General features: G+C 39.9%; 1 non-coding gene across 1 annotated transcript; it reads left to right on the plus strand.

The window, feature by feature from the left end:
• The first annotated feature begins 3,398 nt into the window (after window positions 1-3,398).
• LOC141687980 (small nucleolar RNA R71) lies at window positions 3,399-3,505 on the plus strand. The gene has a single exon (XR_012561452.1). It is a non-coding gene; the product is annotated as a small nucleolar RNA R71 (small nucleolar RNA).
• Window positions 3,506-7,670: the final 4,165 nt, after the last annotated feature.

Here is a 7,670-nt window from a genome sequence, read left to right on the forward strand (position 1 = left end):
ATTAACGTCCTATCTTGTGAAGTAGAATCGGGATTCTCCAACCTAGAGAGATGGTCAGCTACTTGATTCTCAGTACCTTTTCTATCTTTGATCTCTAACTCAAATTCCTGAAGTAAAAGCACCCAACGAATGAGTCTCGGCTTCGAATCCTTCTTGGAAACCAGATAGCGAATAGCTGCATGATCAGTGAATACTGTTACTTTCGTACCAAGCAGATAAGATCGAAATTTCTCAAAACCAAAGACTATAGCCAAAAGTTCCTTCTCAGTAGTGGTGTAGTTCAATTGGGCACCATTTAAAGTCTTACTCGCATAGTAGACCACATGGAAGAGATTTTTCTTGCGTTGTCCCAGAACTGCACCTACCGCATAATCACTTGCATCACATATCATCTCAAACGGTTCTGTCCAATCTGGTGCTGTAATAACTGGTGCAGTGATCAAACTCTTCTTGAGAGTCTCGAATGCTGCCAAACATTCATCATCAAATTTGAAAGGCACATCTTTCTCAAGCAAATTGCACAACGGCTTAGATATCTTTGAAAAGTCCTTGATGAATCGCCGATAAAAACCCGCATGACCAAGAAAACTACGGATTCCTTTCACAGAATTAGGTGGGGGAAGATTTTCAATGACTCCCACCTTGGCCTTGTCCACCTCCAGACCCTTGCTAGAGACCTTATGCCCAAGGATAATGCCTTCACGCACCATAAAATGACATTTCTCCCAATTGAGCACCAAATTAGTTTCCACGCATCTTTTGAGTACGGCGCGCAGATTATTCAAACATTCATCATATGAGTGTCCAAAGACGGAGAAGTCATCCATGAACACTTTGACGTTATTTCCAATCATGTCAGAGAATATAGCCATCATACATCTCTGAAAGGTGGCCGGGGCGCCACATAACCCAAACGAAAATCTGCGAAAAGCAAACGTGCCAAATGGACAAGTGAAGGTAGTCTTTTCCTGATCCTCTGGTGTAATACAAATCTGATTATACCCGGAATAACCATCCAGAAGACAAAAATACTCATGACCCGCCAATCTGTCAAGCATCTGATCAATAAATGGAAGAGGGAAGTGATCCTTTCTTGTGGCTTTGTTTAATTTTCTATAATCCATGCATACTCTCCATCTTGTAACTGTTCGAGTAGGGATGAGCTCATTCTTTTCATTTGCGACCACAGTGATACCTCCCTTCTTAGGTACACATTGTACGGGGCTCATCCACGAGCTGTCAGAAATAGGATAAATGATGCCTGCATCTAGCCATTTCAGAATTTCTTTCTTCACCACCTCCTTCATGATGGGATTCAGTCTTCGCTGCTGTTCCACAGTTGGCTTACTACCTTCCTCTAGCAGAATTTTATGCATGCAATATGAAGGACTTATCCCCTTGATGTCTGTTATGGTCCATCCTATAGCCGATTTGAATTCTCTCAAAATCCTTAAGATGTTGTCTTCCTCACTACCTGAAAGGTCAGATGAAATAATAACAGGTAACGTAGATGAATCACCTAAAAAAGCATACCTCAAGTGCTCCGGTAATGGCTTGAGCTCCAAGGTAGGTGCTTCCTCTATTGATGGTTTGAGCTTCCCTTCAGCATTCTTAAGGTCAGAAGTACCAAGAGATTCAAATGGTATGTCCAGCTTTCGCTTCCAAGGAGAAGCGTTCAGATATTGTAATTGCTCGTTGCTATCTTCATCATCGCTGTCAAAATCCCCCACTAAGGCCTTTTCCAATGCATCGGACATTAGCATGTGATCGAGTTCCGAAGTAACCACAGAATCATTCACATCCAATTTTAAGCACTCCTCATCTTCTGTAGGGAATTTCATTGCCTTGAATACGTTGAAGGTCACATCCTGATCTTGGACCCGCATAGTAAGTTCACCTTTTTGCACATCTATCAAGGTACGACCAGTAGCCAAGAAAGGCCTTCCCAAGATTATGGGAATCTTCTTATCTTCCTCAAAATCCAGAATAACAAAATCTGCAGGAAAGAAGAGCTTATCCACCTTGACGAGCACATCCTCAACTATGCCCCTTGGGTAAGTAATGGAACGGTCAGCCAATTGTAGCGACATGTATGTGGGTTTTGGATCAGGCAGATCCAGCTTTTTAAAGATTGACAATGGCATCAGATTAATGCTTGCTCCCAAATCACACAGGCACTTGTCAAAAGTCAGATTGCCAATGGTGCAAGGAATGGTGAAGCTTCCTGGATCTTTCAGTTTTGGTGGTAACTTTTGCTGCAGAACAGCGCTGCATTCTTCCGTGAGAGCAACGGTTACAAGGTCATCCAGTTTCACCTTCCTTGAAAGAATAGTCTTCATAAACTTCGCATAACTAGGCATTTGTTCAAGAGCCTCAGCGAAAGGTATATTGATGTGAAGTTTCTTGAACACCTCCAGAAACTTCCCGAACTGTCTATCCAGCTTTTGTTGCTGCAATCTCTTAGGAAAAGGTGGTGGAGGATAGAGCTGTTTCTCCCCTGTATTAGCCTCAGGCAGAGTGTGTTCAACAGTAGTCTTCCTTGGTTCCGCCGCTTTCTCCTTTTGCTTAGATTCTTCATCTCTAATTTCAGCTTCTACTTCTTTTGCCTTTTCAGAATCAGCTACTTTTCCAGACCTTAAGGTAATAGCCTTGACTTGCTCTTTAGCTTCCTTCCTGCCTGGTACTTCCGTGTCACTGGGAAGAGTGCCAGGTTGACGATTGAGCACTGCATTGGCTAATTGACCGATTTGATTTTCCAAGGTCTTGATAGAAACCGCCTGACTCTTGCACAACAGCTTAAGTTCCTCAAAATCAGCACTAGTAGGTGCAGCTGCACTTCCCTGTTGAGGATATGATTGCCTTGTAGCATACTGTTGTGGTTGCTGGAATCCAGGTGGGTTAAACTGTTTACTCACTTCTTGCTGATATGGTGGCTGAATAGCATTCAGATTATTCCCCCAGCTGAAATTTGGATGATTTCTGTTGTTAGGATGATAGGTCGCTGGCACAGGCTGCTATTGTCGCTGATAATTATTCACATACTGAACAGATTCGTTGACAAGAGAACACTGATCCGTAGCATGAGAACCTGCACAAAGCTCACAAACCATAGCTATTTGATTAACTCCATACGTAGCCAGAGAATCAACCTTCATTGATAGCGCTTGGAGCTGGGCTGCATAGCGGTGGCTGCATCAACTTCCAGAATACCTGCTACCTTGCCTGATGTCATCCTCTGAGTTGGGTTTTGATGCTCATTTGCAGCCATCGTCTCTATAAGATTATACGCCTCAGTATAGCTTTTAGCCCATAAGGCGCCTCCAGCTGCTGCATCTAGCATGGGCCGAGATTGGGCCCCCAAACCATTATAGAAACCAGTGATCACCATCCAATCCGGCATTCCATGATGTGGACATTTTCTCAACATTTCCTTATAGCGTTCCCAAGCCTCGCACATAGATTCTGTAGGTTGCTGCGCAAACTGAGTAAGAGCACTCCTCATAGCAGCAGTCTTTGCCATCGGATAAAACTTCACCAGAAACTTTTGCGCAAGATCTTGCCACGTAGTGATGGACCCAGCTGGTTCAGAATATAACCAGTCTTTAGCCTTGTCCCTTAGTGAGAATGGGAAAAGCCTCAACTTGATAGCCTCATCAGTCACGCCATTATACTTAAAAGTGCTGCAGATCTCGACAAAATTCCTTATGTGCATGTTGGGGTCTTCAGTTGCCGCTCCTCCAAAAGAAACAGAATTCTGCACCATCTGAATAGTGCCCGGCTTGATTTCAAAGGTGTTAGCTTGAATAGCCGGATGAAGGATGCTTGACTGAATGTCATCAATTTTAGGCCGAGAAAAAACCATAAGAGCTGGATCAGCTTGAACAATATGATCTCCCATATTTACTGGTTCTTTCTGCTCAGTTCCTGAATCCGAATCCTCAAAATCTAACTTCTCCGGAATATCAAGAACTTCGTCTGTCTCCTCAGCTGTATCTAAAGTCCTCTTGCGAGCACGAGAACGAGTTTGCATAAACGCTTGCTAAAGTACCTGAAACACAACCGGGAAAAATAAGTAACTACTACGTCCTAATCACTGAGTCCTAATGACCAATGATGGTAAGTACATAAACTAAACAAATACGCCGAGTCCCCGGCAGCGGCGCCAAAAACTTGTTAGGGCGAAAACACGCACTAATATTCACGCAAGTATACGCGTTCGCAAGTAATATAGAATACTTTCTAGTTCGTTCCCTCAGAGACTCAGACTAAATTATTGTCTAATTAAACTCACTCACCAATGTATGATTACTTCTCAATGTTAAGATACTAACACTTAAAATTGTTGATAAAATATTAACTATAATTAACTACTTAATTAATCACTTAACTAACACTTCAATTTATCAATAATAAAACACTCATGAGATCACAACTTCATTATTACTTCCTTCTATAGCCATTGTTATTACCTTTAGCATGTGACAGTGATGATATTAATCGAATAACACGAAACTGATAAAAGCCAACTTTCATTGTACTAATACCATTCTACCAAGCATCCACAATTAAGATAGAAGTTGAATAGTCATCAATTATGTTGAGTTCCCATATGTCTACAGAAATTGACAACACAACGATTTAAGCACAAGTTATTCCTTTTGATTACATAGGGCAAATAAAACTGTTAGAGTTACCCACTAATCATGCACAACGTACATGAACCTATGCTAGCATGGCAAGTTCCAAATCTCAAGATCCACCATCGCTTCACAAGAGATTAACACCCTATCTTATATGTTCGCGACGCACATAAGACGAATACGCACAACCAATACTAGATATCATGCAATCATCACACACTAAAGTATTAAACAATTAACTAAAGAATTCCATAATAAATCCGTTGCAACCCCATGATCACGATTTGCCCATAATAGCACTTATCATCATCATGGGTTCATATGAAATCTTGATAAACAAACACAAGAAAATAATAACTAAACTTATTATATTAAAACAGAGTACGTCACAAGAGTAAATAAGTTCAAAGCAAGAAAACTAGCATCCAACGTTACAACGAAATAAGAATCAGAAGAAGATATGCTTCCTCTTCGTTGCGGTGTGCTAAATCGGTCTTCTTCCTTATCTCCTTCGCTCCTTGCGTAAAAACACAATCTTCTTCAATCCACACTTGTGAAAATGTCTCAAATCTACTTATATAATAGTCCCATAAAACTCAGATTACATAGAAGTGGAAACCAAACAGAAGTAGAAGTCCTAAAATAATTTGTCTTTTTTCCCGACCCTGCGCGGCCACTCAGCATAGCTGAGCGGGCGCTCAGCTTGCTGCGCGGCCGCTCAGCAATGCTGAGCGGGCGCTCAGACCTCTACTGGAAAAATTCTGATTTCGCTCCGTTTCTTCGCCGTAATCTGCCCGTTTCTTTCCTCTCGCAATGGTGAACACATGCCAAGGCTTATTCTTGATGATTCCTCCCCCGAAATGCAACTAAAACCCTGAAATGCATAAACACTAGAAAAATGCATCAAATACACAAAATACTTGATTTCAAGACACCAATTTAAGCCATTTTAAGACGTTCTAAGTGGTATAAAATGCCACTTATCAAGTACCCTCGGCTCCACCATTTTTAATAAATTAACCATTAAGAGTTTTAAGGCGATTCTTTCGCGAGTACCTTACCAACTGCCTAATCCACTTAACATAATTGTTTCATATCCCAATTAGTCATTTAAAGTCCTTAAAAAAGGTTTCAAAGTAAGGCGAGGGGTAATGGTTCGTTCGCGAAATGCCGTTACTTAAAACGGTCGTTTCTCCTAAACCGTATATCGGATTCAAACGAACCACATATCAAAACGAAGCTCGTAACATGAACTATATAAACATGACAATGGTAAGAATCTTAAAGTGAGTTCACGTGTCCTGAAGTTAATAACAAAAATAGTCTAAGGTAAATCGGGCATTATGACGGCTATGTTTACGCGATTACCAAAGTTTAAACTACTCCAATCAACCACCAACCAACTCATAACTATCAATAAAACAAAACTTCACCTAAACCATATCACATCAGTCCATAACCTCCAAGTTTTTCAACTCAAACAACCACAATCAAGACCTATGAACTATAATCAAGCTTTAATTACCAAAACACTTCCAAATCAAACCAAACTACTAATAATCACAATCTATGCTTCTCATTTCACAAAACCAACAATTAAACTTACTAACAAATAAATTAAAGGCTAGGGTTTGATGTTTATACCTTCCTTGGGAGGTGTTAAGTTGCTAGGAAGCCTTAGGAAGCCTCCTACAAGCTTGATCTTTCCAAAGAAATCAAGAACACAAAGTTAGGCTTTGAAGTTTCTAAAAGTCCGATTTAAAGAACTAAAAAAATGAGGGTCTTACCATACTTATTTGGACGAGACTTGTGAACAAGATTTGTAGGTCATCTCAATACCTTTCCAACAAGATATAGAACACAACATTTGAGTGAGTATTTAAGGAGATATGGCAGTTTGAAGTTGCTGTGTTTATTTTGGCCGAGAGCTTCTTCTTGCAAAGTCAACTCTTCTCTTTTTGATTTATGTTATTTGCTTGGTTGCTAGCTTTTGTTTTTGATTAGTTACATTTTTAACCATGAAAAATTGTGTGGTTATTAATCAACCATACCTCCTTCCCTTATGTCATGCTTAGGTCATCATGTGATGTCACCCTCTCACACTTGTCCTCTTCTTGTTAGTTTGATGACATCATCATCCCTAACCTCCTTGATTAACTCTTAATTGCTTGCCTAATGACCGCTGATCTGTTATACGGTTCGCTTAACTTTCGTTCTCGTTTATCGTTTGAGGGATCATACCCTGGATCTTATTACTTGGGTTCCCTTAACCTTTCTCAATACATTATATTCCTTTTATGATCCTCTCTTAAAATCCTTGAATTTAAATCCTTTTTATCCTGTTACCTTATACTAAATTCCTTCGATATCTGGTGGATTTTCGGGAAAAATCAAAGTGTTCGGATTTGGATTCTGACGATCTTTACATACACTTATTTACTTTACGAAATACTAATGCGATCTTAGAATTTCCGTAACAGTACTCCTATATAGCGTGGTCTGATAATTTTCCTTAATCAGTATCATCAGCAAAAGTTACTATTCATCCGTGTTTCAAAAATTCCAAAAATTGGGGTTATTACACTTTCCATGCATGAGAGGTAGATGAGACTTTGCCCGCTGGGTGTATAATACGTTGACTTTTGTTTGAAAAGCTCTCGCAAAGAACAACGGTACAACGAAACAACTAGAAGAATTCATAATTTTAATAAACTTAGAGTTGAAAAGAAAGAAGAAGTAATGATTTAAATATGAATGAGACAACCACATTGGTATTTAAGATGGCCAGTTTTTCATACCGTATGGCATACAGCACATGATTAGGTGGCGTCCCACCTGACTATTTGTCATTCCGACAAAGTGTCTCACCATAACACTGTTTGTCCCAATCAGAAAGCAAAACTTGAGGGAAGCAAATAAATTTGAAAGGAATGGAATATCCTCTTTTTCGATATCATAGAAAAGAGCTCACTGGAGAAAAGAAGTTCATACATTTTTAAGAATTGAGAAGGAATATACGCAGTAATATTG

The sequence above is a fragment of the Apium graveolens genome, chromosome 9 (assembly GCF_009905375.1).
Source record: "Apium graveolens cultivar Ventura chromosome 9, ASM990537v1, whole genome shotgun sequence".
NCBI classification, from domain to species: Eukaryota; Viridiplantae; Streptophyta; class Magnoliopsida; order Apiales; family Apiaceae; genus Apium; species Apium graveolens.